Raw genomic sequence first — 15,982 nt, forward strand, 5'->3', positions numbered from 1 at the left:
AGTTCCTCCATCTTGTCCCTAGTCCTTACCTACCTCAGGGTACTACCCCCTTTTATGACCCCACAGATGTTCTAACAGTCAAAGTTCTTTCTAACAGATGTCACAACTTCTCCCCAAATTGTGGAAAGTTTTAATTGTGTGCCTGATAACCATGAGATAGCCTGGATCCACCTGGAAAGTCCCTCACTTCTTTACCCCGTGTACAAAAGCTCGCCCCTTTGACCCCATAATCGGAATCCCATGTAGACTAGTTGTACATGCACATATTATGGGTGATTGCAATTAGCTGAATCTCATAATAAAGCTGTTCTAATTTCCCTCCAACTTTGGTGTCTGGATTTGACTCAACAATATCATGGAAGCCCCCTCACTCCCACTGGATTTGCAATCTGAAAACCTGGGTTCAGATCCCAGCTCTGTTACTTATCACCTGTGTGACCTTGGGCAAGTACTTTCACTTCTCTGGCCTTCAGTTTCCTTGTCTGTAAGACAGAACATGGGCTGGATAGCTTCTAAGATCCTTTCCAGAACCAATCTTATGATTTTATTATTTCTGCAACAACATGCTTCAGAATATCCTTGCTTTAGACAATCCAAAAAACCAGATGAGCACCAATGCATAAAGTTAAAGAAAAATGCTGTCTTTATATTGTGGAGCTAAACAATGAGAGAAGTGTTTACATCTTAATTCCTCAATATGCTTTACATAATGTTTTAGAGGGTCCAAATTCACCATGTAAGATCACAAGTGAAATGAACATGATGTGTAACTTGCACGAAACATATAAAAATAATTTATGTGTGTGCTAGCAACAACTTGTACAGTTAAAACCATTTTGTTGATCCATTTATAAGTTGTGCATTACTGCAGGTAGGAATCTCTGCTGCCAATAAAATTTATCCTCTATTTAAAAAAAAAAGCCGGTGAATTTGTTTACTTAGCGTCAAAAATATGGCTTTGCTAATTTTCTCTATAAAATATGGATTGAGTGCTTGAGAGGCAACAGTTTGCTGCTGAATAGAAAATGCATCAAAACTAATTAAAAGACACAAAGTCAGCATGATAAATTGGTGTGCCAAAATAAATGCATATCACTCCCCAGATGACACTTGCTTATTAGGCAAGAAGGCGAACACAAAAAAGAAATATACAGAGGCTGCTGAGGCAGTGCAACCCAACCTAACACAGCCAACATCATAAATTTGTGCTAAGGAAGTCTCCAGGCACCATACCACCCCAGCACTTGTGAAAATACTAAAATACCATCATAGCAACTATCACTAAGGACATCATCAGGATGCTGAAAAACGTGAAGGAAAAAAAAGAGCCATAAAAATGGAGACAAACAAGGTTGTTGCTCCTGTGAGAGGGGAATCCAGTGCTAAGACCCCAAAAATATTAGTATTTAACCATCTGAGTGAGGCAGGCAATAGCCAATAATTTGAACTGTTAGCTAGTCCAAACCAGCCACTTGATCCATATTCTGCCAAAGAAAAAAGTCAACCAAAGAACTGAAAACAGATGGAAATAACAAGTGAATTTACCATTTAGGCAGACAACATGGTCTGATATATTGAACGAGGCGGGGATGGGGGGCGGTGAATGCTTTGGTCTCAGCTCTTCCTGTCACTCATTGTGTGACCTGTGACAAGTCACTTAATCTCTGGGTTCATTAGTGTACCTTCTATAAAATGGTAGACAATAAAAATGATTAATCAAATGACTATGAAATCAAAAGATTTTCTATCATGCTGCTACTAATGCCGTGAGAACTTTTTCTTTTTTTAACAGAAGATGAATTTTATTGACAAGAGATACCTACCTGCAGTATTGTAAACTTACAAATGGATCAACAAAACAGTTTTAACTGTACAAACAGTTACTAGCACATACATAAAGTTTGATATATTGTGTACAGGTTGCACATGAGGGTCATATTAAAAGATGAACAACATAAAAATGTTTGAAGTATATATCATATCCTCAAAAGTCACCCACCCAAATCCTCCTCCCAAATCTTGTCTATATAGTGATTGAGTCTATTGCAATTCATATAAATATTGAATTGATATAAAGGACATTCACAAAAACATATCTATGGACAAAAAAAATCTAGGGAAAATTTTGTACGTGGCTAAATATAATGAAACAATTTTTATAAGAAAAGTAAAGCAGGTTGCTTAGCACATAGTAAGTACTCAATGTAGAGGTTTAAACAAAACTTGATTGAATACATGCAGACAAAGCACAGAAAACATAAGGATTATTTGGTGATGTTCACATCGTAAAATCATTCTTTTCTTTATGAAAGGATTAACTTGGTGGTCTCTTCCTACTCTGAGAATTGTTGCTTCTCTATAGGACTTATAAGTTCCTATAATACATTTAATATATTCAATTTACAAACACATATGATGCATTTAAAACATTCAACTTACAAAATTTTAATTAATTCACAAACTTCAAGGACGTATCTAGTCTGCAAAATAAGTTACAACAGTATCATTCTTGTAGCAAATATACATAATCAAGCAAAACAAAGGCCCATTTTGATCACGTCCAAAATAAAATGATCACTCTTAATAATTTATAAAATGATTTTTTTTACAATTTTACAATTTACAAAATGATCACTCTTTTATAAGTCCACCACTTCTCTGTTAAGACAAGGAGTCCCATTCTTTGACACTGATACTCTGGAATCATGATCTGTCACTGGATTGATCAGTTCTTAAGTCTTTCAAAGTTTTTATTGTTTTTTGTCTTTTTTTAATGTTGTTGTTATTGTTTAAATTGTTCTACTGGTTCTACCCACTTCACTCTGCAACAGTTCTTACGAGTCTAATCAAACTGGAGGACCACTCTCAGTGCTTCAGACCAGTTCCATACAGCTCTAACAATTGATCTACACAGGGCCCTGAGCCTTGTGCCATCTTCTCACAAGGGTAGACATGGAGCAACAGGAATGAATGACTCACCATTCATTTATTCTTTTTGTTCTATGTCTACCCTTGGACATCTATAAGACTGGAGGAGAAGAAAGGGGAGTTCAGGCGAAGAAGCTCTTTCCCTGACCTCAGGTTCACTGCTTTTCCCAAGCTGAATAATGCCTGAAGGATAGGTCCTAACTGCAGAGAGCTAGGTGGCACAGTGGATAGAGTGCCAGGCCTAGAGTTAGGAAGACCCCTTTTCCTGAGTACAAATGTAGTCTCAGATCCTTACTAAGCTGTGTGACCCTGGGCAAATAATTTAACCTTGTTTGCCTCAGTTTCCTCATCTGTAAAGTGAGGTGGAGAAAGAAATGGCAAATCACTCCAGTATCTTTGCCAAGAGAACCCCCAATGGATTCATGAAGAGTCATCATCAGAGTGATGAACAGCTGTTTCTTTTTGTTCCCTAAACATTCCCTGAGAGAGACAAACCAGTCATTTGTGTAGTGCAACCATGGCATCCTTCTTCTCCAGACTTAGAGGAGGTCACAGCAAAGAAGGCTCTATGCCAGAGGAGCTGGCCATCTCTGAGCACATCTGGAAATTACATAGCAAGCAACTGGCAGTGTGGAATTAATCTGCAGCAAAAAAAAAATGTATTCATCTTGGTGGAAGGTCTATATTGAAAAGGCACCAGTTTCTACACTGTGTTGAAGTGTTATAGGACACGCCACTGCAGACAACCATTTAGCGTTCAGAGGTCTTGCTGGCACTGGAAGCAGTGCACTTCCAGTGATATTAAGAACTGTTCATGTGGCTCCATTCACTATGGAAGCCATAACAAATAATACTGTTGATATTAATGGGCTTTTCTTAGCTTCAGGTATTTGCAGCATGTGGTTACAATCACAAGAGTCTTGGTGACAGTAACTAATCACAAAAATTCTGGTGCCTTTCTTTCTAGAACCACAGAACCACAAGCTCAGGAACCATTGGAGAATATCCTTAATGATACCAATATGATACTTGATGAACTGTGGTGCTCCGAAATACTGGCTAAATTAAGGGTAGCAAATCAAGCTAATAATATTCAAACCTTTAATCTGTGGAATCAAAATCAAGGGTCTTGGACAGTTAATGTTACCTTGGCTCAGAAATTAGAGGTTTTAGACCTGTGTGTAATCTGTCTGATCATGCCCAGGGACTAGCATTATATCTTATTCTTCTGTGTCTGCTGTGTTTTCTCATAGAGGGAAGATATCATAAGCTAAGTTAATGCGTCTTCAGCAAGACCTAGTATAGCTAACAACTGAATGTTGCTGAGCAACTACTTAATATCACAGTCACATAGTGCACTTTTGGTCATTTAGTTGGCAATAGGTATATTGCATCTATGATTCATTGCTGGTTGGAATATATATGAGCACCAGCAATATAGCTAAGAATTATGACTTAGGCTGCTGGATCTGGACTTACTAGACTCAATGTGAAAGCTTATATTTTATTTGGATACCTTGATTTTCCAAGGCATCTGCCACAAAGAGTGTACTTCAGGATTGGGAAAATGTGGTAACAGCCCTACATGTTGTAGGGTTATTGTAGAACAATTCATACTACAGATACGATGGTGATTTATTACATGTGTGTTCTACTTGTTTTAAAAGCCTATCGTGGGCATGTGGGTGTCTTCTAATAGAAAGTGGGGATAAAACATTGTCCAACTATTGAGGATTTGTGGAGGGTCACCATAACTGTGATACGGTGGATGCTATCTATTTTCAGTCCCAGGAAAGGCCCAATCTAGATGCAGACCCTACTGAGGAGGAGTATACTAGCTTTGTGGCACCTATGGATCTGGTAGCCATACATCCAGCAAATATAGATCTATTTACGAACCTCCAAAAGCATCAAGATCCAGTGAGGCAACCTGATCAAAAAGCTGGTGAAAGTGATGACAGAAGCATAGGTCCTGAAGTATCAGCTAATTCTGTAGCAAGAGGCTCTCCTGCACAGGAACATTATCATCGTGGAGGTCCTGATGATGAGTAGGGTGGCCTTGTGTACTATAATGGTGTTTCACTCCTTACAGTGACAGTAATTTAGCCTTAATCACCTAAATGGTCCATGTAGATAAACCATCAATTACCTCCTATTTAAATTTTGCTAAGTATTTTCTTTTAAAAAAAAAAACAAAAACAGGGGCAGCTGGGTGGCACAGTGGAGAGAGCACGTGCCCTGGATTCAGAAGGATCTGAGTTCAAATCGATCTCAGACACATAACAGTTACTAGCTGTGTGATCCTAGGCAAGTCACTTAATCCCATTGTCAAAAAAAAAACAAAAAACAACCAATATTCCCTGAACATTCAGAGGCATGAGATGAAAAAGAGAACAGAGGGAACAGTATGCAAGTGCAAATACAATCCTGTGCCATTACTTTTCTTTCTTTCTTTTTTTCCTGTGTTTACCATAGTCTTTAATAACACCCTGAAAAATGTTACTCTTGGTGCCTAAGTACAGCCTTTATTACCCACACTCACACCCACCTCATTCCACTGGACAGGCAGCTAATTTTCACTCATTTGAAATTGTGTCAACATCATTTTGGCAAGAGGTTTCACCTTTTTTTTTCTCCTTTTCAAAAATGGACAAGGAAATAAAGTGCCAAAACTACTAGTTAAGTCAAGATCTTCATCACATTTGCATCAGAAAATTCACTCATAATTCCCAGATGAGACATTACTTGATGACACTGCACATACACTGGAATCTTATGGCAGGAAAGTTCCAGCCACAGATTACATGCTGCAAGTCCGGTGAGTCTAAGCCACTGTTCTCAAGGGACATGTGGCTTGGAATTTCTTGGCTTTACTAAATCTTAACTGTAATATGGTGCAGAATTTTAAGCATACATGAAACAGAGAGTCATAGAAAACCTATATTCCACCACAACTCTAAAAACAACTTTTCCTTTTTGTTAATCGGAACTAAAAGTAAAATGCATTCCTGACATAATATAGAGTTATCAGGTGGGTAGAGTCATTGGCAGGCAGATTTTTAAGGCATCTGAAAAACACTGAGTTTGGGCAATCTACTCAACTTGCCAAAAATATAAGACATAAAAACATGATATTATTACTTACTCTATCTGGCAGGGCAAATTTTTGCCAACTAGAGATCTTTGGCCAGGATTTAACACAGATATGACTGCGTAATTTTCGAACATCAAACACCAAAAGCCAGAATCAATATGTACAATGGATTTGACCTAAAGACGGAAGGAAAATGAGTAAGTTACAGGTAGATGGAGGGAACCATAAAGAAACATTCTAGATGAATTATAAATGCAATGTGTCTTACACATAAGATTTTAGATGCTAAATAAACATAGTATTCAAATTTAGTAAGAGCTGAAAACAAAAGGGGAGAGGAAAGGGGAGAGTCTTGAGAGACAGAACTGAAGATACATGACCTAAACAAAGGAGAGATGTGTAAGACCCTTCCTTACTCTACCCCAACCTTCTCTAAAATCCTATGCTCCATTTAACTTTACATTTTGGCCTTCTATTCTTGATTCACACTGGAGCTTAGCTCTTCTAAATTGACTGCTACTGTCCAAATTCTAGCCTTCTTACTGAATAATACACAGCTCTGATTATCATGCCTGTAACATGCTTAGCCCTAGGCTCCCTTACTGAGTAAACACAACCAAGACTTCTCTTTGGTGGCAAACTCACCCTTGGCCCCCATATTTTCCAAAGGTGAGGAATTACGGTATGGTAGAACGAGCACACACTTGCTGCTAGAATCTGACTTTAAATCCTGGCTCTGCTACTTACTTACTGGTTTTGTGGTCTTAGACAAATCATTTCATTTATCTGAACCTCAGTTTCTATACATTCATCCTGTTCTGTGAGAAAATTCCTCCCACCCTTCATGTTCTTAGGGAATGTTCCATCTGGACTACAATAATTATACATTTCCATTATGCTTTCTCAGCAGTACTCACTTCTAATTTGTGCTTTTTCACAGATAGCTAGTGTTCAAAATAGTCTAAATTATTTTTGTCTAGATAAGTCTGAATTATAACTCATTTATTTCATTATAATTTCAATCTTCCTCAAAAGATTATTCTAAAACTACATAGTTTTAAAACCCCAATAATTTAGATGGTGTAAAACAGAGCCATGAAAATTAACCCTTCCCATTCTCCCCAAGTATCCTAATGGATTCATGCTGTCACCACTTCCCCTTTATTTCCTAAAACACAGATTCCCTTCTGTGGGCTTTCCTCTTTCCCCTTATCCTTGATAGCATATTCTTTGGTAATTTATGAGGGGTTACTACACAGAAAACATTTAAAAGTACAACAACAGATAAAATGAGTTAAGTTTACAAGTTTCAAAGTCCCTTATGTCTGACTCTTGGCCCCATACATCAACTCCAGGAAACAATTTCCTTTCAAATCCACTCTCCACACTATTGTTAGATTTCCCTATTATGTTTCTATTATCACATAATTCATCTCACAGACTTCCCAATCAATCTTCCTTATTCTCTACTCTCTGGAGAACTCTCCCTAACTTACCCACTGACAAAGAAAGTCTTAATCTTTTTTTTTTTGTCATGGATCCTTTCAGACCGGTAAAGTCTATGGACTCCTCACAATAATGTTTTTAAATGCATAAAATACTTAGAATTACAAAAGAAATGGATTATAATGAAATACAGTTATCAATATATTTTTTAAAGAAAATGTACTGCCTCCAGGTTAAGAAAACCTACCTTAGAGCAAGTTTGTACACTTAATACCTTTCCTGGCTTTCAACTATTAGCTAAAATTACATCCCTAATTTAGTGTGGTGTCAAGGCTCCTGATGGAGATCTTCCCAACAGAGGGTTGATAGACTATATTTGTTTGTTTGTTTGTAATAATTTCAAACAAAACTTCCTGGTATATTCATTTGTTCATTCAACAAGTATTTACTTAGCATCTACCATGTGTAATACACACCGAATTAGATAAAATGAAAAACAATACCTGCCCTCAAGGAGCTTACATTCTAATAGCAATGCACTATTAAACAGATCAGTAAGTTAAAGATAATTTGACCTAGCAGAAACCACTAACAAGTAAGGGGAACAGAGAAAGCTTCTTGTAAGAGTTGAACCTTGAAAGAAGCTAAAGATTATAAGACGAAGAGGTGAGGAAGAAGTGCATTATAGATACAATGAGCAGCCTATGCAAAGGTACTGTGAGAGTTAGACTGCTTAAGTTTTCACAGGTAGAATAGTGCAAAGGGTTATAAAAATAACTCAGGGAAGCAGTTACACTGAAGGTGGGCTTGGGCTTAGCCAAAAGCTGATGGTTCTGATGGGGTGCTTTGGTGCTTGTGCTTGTACTTGTCCCCAATTTCTCCCTAGCCTCAGAAACACTGTCTCTGACAAACACTCCCCAGCCCAAGGACACTGTGCCTAGCAGTTATTCATGCATGGGCCTCAGTAGGACCCTTATCTCTCTCCCTGGTACAGCTACACAGAGCTGGGCTGCTCAGGCTCCAGCCCTCAGATCATGTCTCTGGAATCCTCCCAATTCCTTAGTAGTTCCTATCTTGCAAGAAAGCTTTCCCTTGTTGCAGAACATTCTCTCATCAAGACAGAGGGAGAGGGGTGCCTTGGCCAGCCCAAGGACTTTTCCTCCTGCCAGACTCCAAAGATCCATACCTCTGTCATCTCCCTCCCTGTCCGGTATACTCCCTGTACTTTCCCATCCATAGCCCCCAAAGACATCTGCACCTTTGGATTACCTCATCAGTGTTCCTGGCATTTCTTTCCCATGCTCTTTTGCATATAAACCCTAGCTGCATTCTCAGTCTCTCGCAGGATCCTTTAAGAATCCTTGCCCGCTGAAAAGTGTAACAATAAATCTTTGCCACCTTGAATTAAAGAATGCTTGAGTCTGTGAACTCATTCCAGACCACCTGTCCTGTACTCCGGTCTTTGTGGGGTCACAACCTCTCGACCTCTCACACCGCAACAGTTCCAAGAAGACCCCAAAATCAAGATAAGAGCCGATCTGGTCACAAAGTTAAATCACTATTGCGCATGCTCAGTGAACCTTAGGCATAGTAACTTCTCAACCCAGGCTGAGGGGGGCAATAGCACAATTGTCGCACGATAGGGTGGGAAGAGGGGGCGTTCCGGAACCAGGAAGGAAAGGACCAATCCAGGCCTGGGCACCCGAATTTAACTGCATAAAAGCACTCTTGCCTTTGCACTCATGGCCCACCCCTCCTGAAAAGGGGTGGAACTCGCTTGTGGTTAGAAACGTCTAAATCCTCTGGATTTTCTCTATAATAAACTTTCTTGGTACTAAATTTTTGGTGTCAAGTGTATTTCTAACAGGGACTGAGGTGGGAGATGCAATAATAAGTTTGGAGAACAGCCAATAGGCCATTTTGTTAGGAATATAGACTGAATGAAAGGAGTAATATGAAATAAGTCTGGAAAGGTAGGTTGAAGCCAAATAGTATACCTTTTTATTATGCATTGTTGATATTGCAATATCTGCAATATCAACGTATTTCATGTTTCTAACATGGGGACATAATCAATTCACCACAGGTGCCAAACAACTGGTCTCACAATTTTGTTTACTTTTTCTTTATTTAACTGTATGTTTTGATTTGTGTAGATGCAGCTACAATAAATTCACTTGTGAGAAACAGTAATAGAACTTTTATCTTAAAGCAAGCACTTGAACTTATATGGTTAAATAAAATGAGACATGCAGTTCATACTTCCTAGAATGTAACTGAAAATTGATTTGGTAACCAAAATTTAAACCAAGGTAATTAAAATCAGAGAGAGTTTTTTTTTTTTAATGAGTTGCTCAATTCAAACACTGGAAGATTCTTTTCCTGGATTGTTTCAAAATGTTTCCACAATTCTTAGTGGTTGCTTAGCTACTACACTCAAGTCACTCATTTTAACACTATTTTCTTGTGAATACATTTTAATTTCCTAACTTTTACATCAAAAGAACTGCATCCCTTCTAAGATTCTTTTTGGTGGTTTATTTAACTGCTAATTAAATGTTCTATAAGAGATTGTTATCTGTCCTACACACATATAATTAAAAGTTTACTAGCTCTCAAGAAAATATTTTGTTACATAGCGCTTGAAGGAATTAACTGTTTTTATTCTTATTACCAGAAATATACCTTCAAGAGACATACAAAGCAAGGGAAATAATTTTATTTCCTTTTTCCCAAGAGACCAAAAGAAAGTTTCTCCACTTGCTGGAAGAAAATGTTAGTCTACTCTAGACTTTGTATTCTGGGTTTCCTAGGTTGTTAATGAGATACAGCTGGAGCTGGGCAAAAGGAACTAGACCAGTTCTCTCCTGGCCCAGTCCTGTCCCACTGCTTCCCAATTTGCTGTTTCTCCCCGTGCCAAGGCTGGGCTCTTAGAGAGGCCCAAGAGGAGAAAGTAAATGAATTTTGTAGAGAAATGGTATATGATTGCGAGCAGGGAAGCAGAATTAAACTCACCTCATTGAGTTGGTGTTAACATCTAGACTTGAAAGCATAGCCTTTTGGAAGAGCATATAACACTCGTTATTTACCATATGTTATGCATGTAACCACAGTGAGGGAGCTGACCACTTGACTCGTTTAAGTTTCTTTACTGTGTAGTCTGAGGGTAAGCCTGGTGAGGTGGATAAAATGTCAGCCTCAGAAGCAGAAAAAACCTGACTTAAATTCTTCCACTGATACATTCTATCACTTTAACCTCTCAATACCTCAGGAAACTCCCTAACATTACAGGTTACATTACAGGTTACAGAAGAGTTAGCCATATCTATCAGTGAAAGGAGTTTCTAACTAGGACAACTGCAGACCTAGGTCCCCCCAATCTCCCAAAACTATATGGAATAACAGAAATGACATAGCTCTGATTTCTAAATTTTGATGTTTCTAAACATTCCTAGTGTTTTATTTTTGGAGAATAGCATACTTTATCTTTCAGTGTCTTTTTTTATTTTTACCAACAGTATAACTAGTGCACTTATTCTAACAAGCAAGACCCCCTACTTTAGACAGACCTATGGAAAACAGATATTGAAACATGTTATTATAATACCTCCATTTTTCATCTGTGCATCATAATATATCATTTTTCTTCTTGCTTTACTCTTTTATCATCAAATGAAAAGAAGAAATCAGTGTTGGTTTTCTGTTTTGGCATTTTATTCTGCTTTACATACACAAACTCCAACATTGATTTAGAGAGTATATGCCTCACTGGCATAGTTCCTTTATGGGCTCCAAATGATCATATTTTTTTTTCCTGAGTAGATGACATTAAACAGCTGGGACAGTATTTGCTCAGTTTTACACATATCATATTTCTCCTCATTATCACAGTATGAATCTACTCTTCCATTACAGCCCGTAAAATATCTGAATCTGTAGAATATACACCGACCAAACAATCCTCATTCACCGATAGCCTTGCATGTAACATTCTCTTTCTGAATATTACTTTTCAAACTAGATATTTCACTGTCTCCTGGTTATCTCAGTTGGCTATTCTATTTCACCCTCTAAAGAAGGGTTTATTTCTGATAATGTCCTACAATCTGCCCACCCAAGAGCGTGATATAGTCTCAAGTTTGTACATGAAACCTTTTCATATTATACTGGGAAAAAATCAGCAACAACAACCCAGTGAAATAAGAGATGAGAAAACTAATCTCTACAAAGCAACTGGTAATTCCAAATTGATTTCCAAATAATGAAATTGCAAAATTTTTAGTGTGCCTTTGCAGAAGTGTATCCAATTCTTACTAAATGTGCTCCCAAAGCTTTAATTCTAATTATAACAACCTATTTCTGTGAATCAGTAGTCAATCTTATTCTCTCTCTTTTTATTTTAAAGGCGATTGGGGTTAAGTGTCAAGCATTTGGTCTCAGGCCGCATTTGAAGTCAGGTCCTCCTGACTTCAGGGCCAGTGCTCTATCCACTGCACCACCTAGCTGCCCCCAAGATTTTTTTTTTTGAGGTAATAGGGTGAAGTGACTTGCTCAGGGTCACATAGCTAGTAAGTGTTAAGTATCTGAGGTAACATTTGAACTCAGGTCTTCCTGAATCCAGGTCCCATGGTCTATCCACTGCACCATCTAACTGCCCCAATCTTATTCTTAATCAAATCCAAAACAAGAAACAAACTGGTAGGTAAATACAACATGTGAGTATTTCTTTCAAAAACTATAACAAGAATAAGATTATTGATTGATAAGAAAAAGAAACAAGTCATTTTCTAACAAACATTTTAAAAATTTATATTAAACATTATGTAACTCATATGGTTTTCTTTATGAAAAAATTAACCTATTATGTACACATAACATACATTATAAATTCTAGGATTTGTTTCCTTTCATATTAAATAGGAAGTAGGAGAAAGTTTGCTAAAACCCAAATAGTACTAGATAGTCGAAGAAATGGAAAAGGTTAGAAACCCCTAATCTAGTCCAACCCCAGCATTTTGCAAACAAGAAAAGATCCAAAGAGTTTACATGACTTGTTGCAGGTCAGGCATGTAGTAAGTTAAGTGGCAAAGTGTGGGTTCAAACCTAGGTCCCCAGACTCCAAATCCAGGGCCCTTTGTACTGCATTAGACTCAAGATTTGATTATAGATAGATAATGTGTATGTGTGTGGGTGTTACACTTATATACATATGTTTATATAATCATATATTGTATACAGACATACCATATACATACTGTATACACACATATGTATATGTATACACATATATGTCCATTAAATGACAATACTGACATTATTCATTAACTCCAAAGAAAATTTTTAGATTTGAAGAACCAGAAGCCAAAATAAGTTTATCTTCTACTTTTCATGCCAAATAAGGACCTATTTTTTAATCCTAAGTTGTCAAGAATGCCCTCATTGTCCTGTGATTGATATTTAAGTAACTAATTCACATAAATGATGCTGCCATATACATTGGTTTGTTATATTGATCCGTGTTTTCTCTGACTTACTCATCTTTCCAGTTCTAAATTATTTCCTAAATTGAGGTTTTGTGCCAGAGCCAGGCTTTTCCCCCTGATGAGTGTTTGGATATGGTGGCCTTTCACTCTGGGTCCCCTGGATTCTCACTCCACCTCTGCCTTTCAGGTTTCTTTCATCACAAAATGACTGGATCTCCAGGGCCTTCTGGTATGTAGCAGGACAGAATGTCAGAGACCTCAGAACCTCTGGCTTGGGTTATCCTGATCTGAGCACTCCAAAACCATGCCAACTACCCCTACATGTCCACTGTCGAGCTTCCTCAGATGAACCTTCTGTTCCTACTGCTTCTGGGCACAGTCTTGCCAGCTAAATGGTCCCCATTTCTGGTCAAGCTGACTGTCCGTTTGCTTGAGCAGCTTCCTTTCCCTTTTACCTGTAGGTTTCTAGCCAGAATTTTTCCCCAATAGTAAGTTTACTGCCTTCTCTGGAGGCCTTGTGGCAGAGAGCTGATGGCAGCTCTTCCATGTAGCAGATAGATGAGCAAGGTCTTCAGGAATGGGGGCTCCTCCATGTAGCAGATGGCTGATCAAGATCTTTAGAGATGAGGGCTCTTTTCCTTGGACTCTTCCATATGACAGATAGCTGATGGGGGACTTCAGGGATGGGGACTCTCCCATGTGACAGATAGCTGATCAAGGTCTTCAGGGATAGAGGCTCCTCCAGATGGCCAGTGGCTGAGTGGGGCCTTCAGGGATGACAGCTCACTTCTCCAGGGGTGCGTAGTTCAGAAGCTTCTCTGTCAGGTCCAAGTGGGCCAGCAGCATCCTATGGCAGCAGTAGCACTTCAGGCTCAGCACCTCCAGGGCATATCCTTAGCTGTATTCCACCTGCAGCAGGCCCAGGTAGGCCTCCCACTTATTGCCTACTGTTAGAGTTAGAAGGGCTTACAGTTCCACAGGTAGAATAATGCAGAGATTTAAAGAACAACAGCTCCAGGAAGTAGTACATTGTACGTGGACTCAGGCTTAGCCAATAAAAAGTAAGTTGATGGTTCCATAAAGACCCCAAAATCAAGATAAGTATCAAGCCAGCTCAGACCAGTTAGGGTCAACCTGAGGACACCTGAAAAGTGTTAGTGCGCCTGCTTAATGAGCTTCATTACTATTATCTGACACACCCTGCATAAAATTAGAGCCTCATTAATGAGTCATGGGACATATGACCAAGGGAGGGGGAACATACTTGAGCATATCAAGGGGAAACATGTAAGGAAAGGTGTAACCTGGGAAGGGGTGGACCAATCCTGGCCTGGGAGGTTTTCGTGAGAATTCAACTGCATAAAAGCACACTTGCCCTTGCACTCAGGGCCCACCCCTCCTGAAGAGGGGTGGAGCCCGCTTCTGGCCAGAAATGTCTAAATCCTCTGGACTTTCTTTATAATAAATTTTCTTGATACTAAATTTTTGGTGTCAAGCCTATTTCTAACACCTACTATCTTGCTGCAAGTGAAGCAGAGCACCAGGATGATTGGGGCAGGGGCAAGGACGAGGAAGCAGCAGCACCAGCAGCAGGTACATGGCACAGACGTCCCTCCTCATCTCTAGCCTGATTTTTCTGATGTGAAAAATGCCACTAACTGTAGTTTGTCATTGTACTTCTCAATTAGTATTTGGTCTGGTGCAAACTTGAGGGTTTCTGGAGTAGGTAGATGAGATTTGAGTGCCACTCCCCCTAAACTTTTAAAGATATTAGCACTCAACTGAATATTCACTGTCATTTCTGGGAGGTGACATTGGGCTCTGGATGAACTCTGCTAGAATGGAAAGCCCTATCAGGTCCCAACAGGCAGGAAAAGCTTCAAGTATGGCCCCAAGATAGACTGTGTACCTGATATCAGAAAACTAGCCTAGATAAATGCAGAGAGACACATCAACAGAGGTTAGCCACCAGGTTATAATTATTTTGGTCACAGTAACTAAAGAAGGACATCTCCTAAGACACAAAGGTATTGCTATCTGTATCACTGCAGGGACCAACATTCTCAATTTACTGGGATAGGAGAAAATATGATTAAATTAATTCATATTAAGAGATGAGTGTCTGATAAATGGTGATGCAATTATCTCTCCCTGGAGGTATTTGCATTTTAAAAGAAGTTTGCTAAGACAAAGGAATAGATTTCTAATGTTATAATTGCTTATATATCCTTAGGAAAGTGAAGAATTTCAGACAATATGTAGGAAGTATTTAGGAATTCAACCTTCATCCCACTCATCTCTTAAATCAAACTACTATAGGTGACAAGTCCTAGCGTGGCAGTCTCTGTAGATAATCTAATCCAACTCAAGAAGCATTCATTAAATGTCTATTGTATGGAAGACATTGTGCTAAGTGAGAACCTGAGAAAAGTAAGTCTTCTTTTTAAAATGTTTATTGATATCTTTTGTATTTATAACACCATTTCCAAATAAATCTCTCCCTCCGTCTACCCCTCCATTCCCCAGAGAACTGTCCCTTATAGCAAAAGACACACACACACACATTCAAATAAACAAACCATCCAGTATTGATGGAAATGTTTCCTTTCTGTGAAAATGGTACAAGATTCTCAAAGAAAATTTTAACAGACTTTTAAGAATTTGTTCCTCTCCATGAGAATTTGCTCTATATACAAAAGCACAAGAATTTCACCTCTGACATATTTCCTTGTGGTTATATAGGATACATTGTTATATACAATAATAGGTAAATTTATATTATTGCTTAATTATCATGTAAAGGGTTTTAAACTGATTTGTTTCTGCCTCTGAATAAAGATTGGATCACAACTTACTGAATAAATAGGCACATGACATATTACTAATCTTCCTCTGAGAGTTCAGAAAATACACACCCTAAGATGTCATACAAAAAGAACGTTAGAATTGTTTATACTATATTAGGAAAAAACTCTAAAGACTATGATTAACTAGAATTTCTTTTGTTCTGGCTTAGTAACTATCACATTAG

General features: G+C 38.4%; 1 long non-coding RNA gene across 1 annotated transcript in view; it reads right to left on the reverse strand.

Annotated features, from left to right (window-relative positions):
* Positions 1-508: 508 nt before the first annotated feature.
* Positions 509-15,982, reverse strand: part of LOC144457578 (uncharacterized) — a 67,211-nt gene continuing 51,737 nt past the window's right edge. Inside the window, exons 2-3 of the long non-coding RNA XR_013487002.1 lie at positions 6,074-6,198; positions 509-3,569 (exon numbers count right to left, since the gene is read on the reverse strand). This is a non-coding gene — a long non-coding RNA (uncharacterized LOC144457578). The remainder of the gene's footprint in view (positions 3,570-6,073; positions 6,199-15,982) is intronic.

Source organism: Phascolarctos cinereus, unplaced genomic scaffold, assembly GCF_003287225.1.
Source record: "Phascolarctos cinereus isolate Bilbo 61053 unplaced genomic scaffold, phaCin_HiC Scaffold_5;HRSCAF=322, whole genome shotgun sequence".
Lineage (NCBI taxonomy): Eukaryota > Metazoa > Chordata > Mammalia > Diprotodontia > Phascolarctidae > Phascolarctos > Phascolarctos cinereus.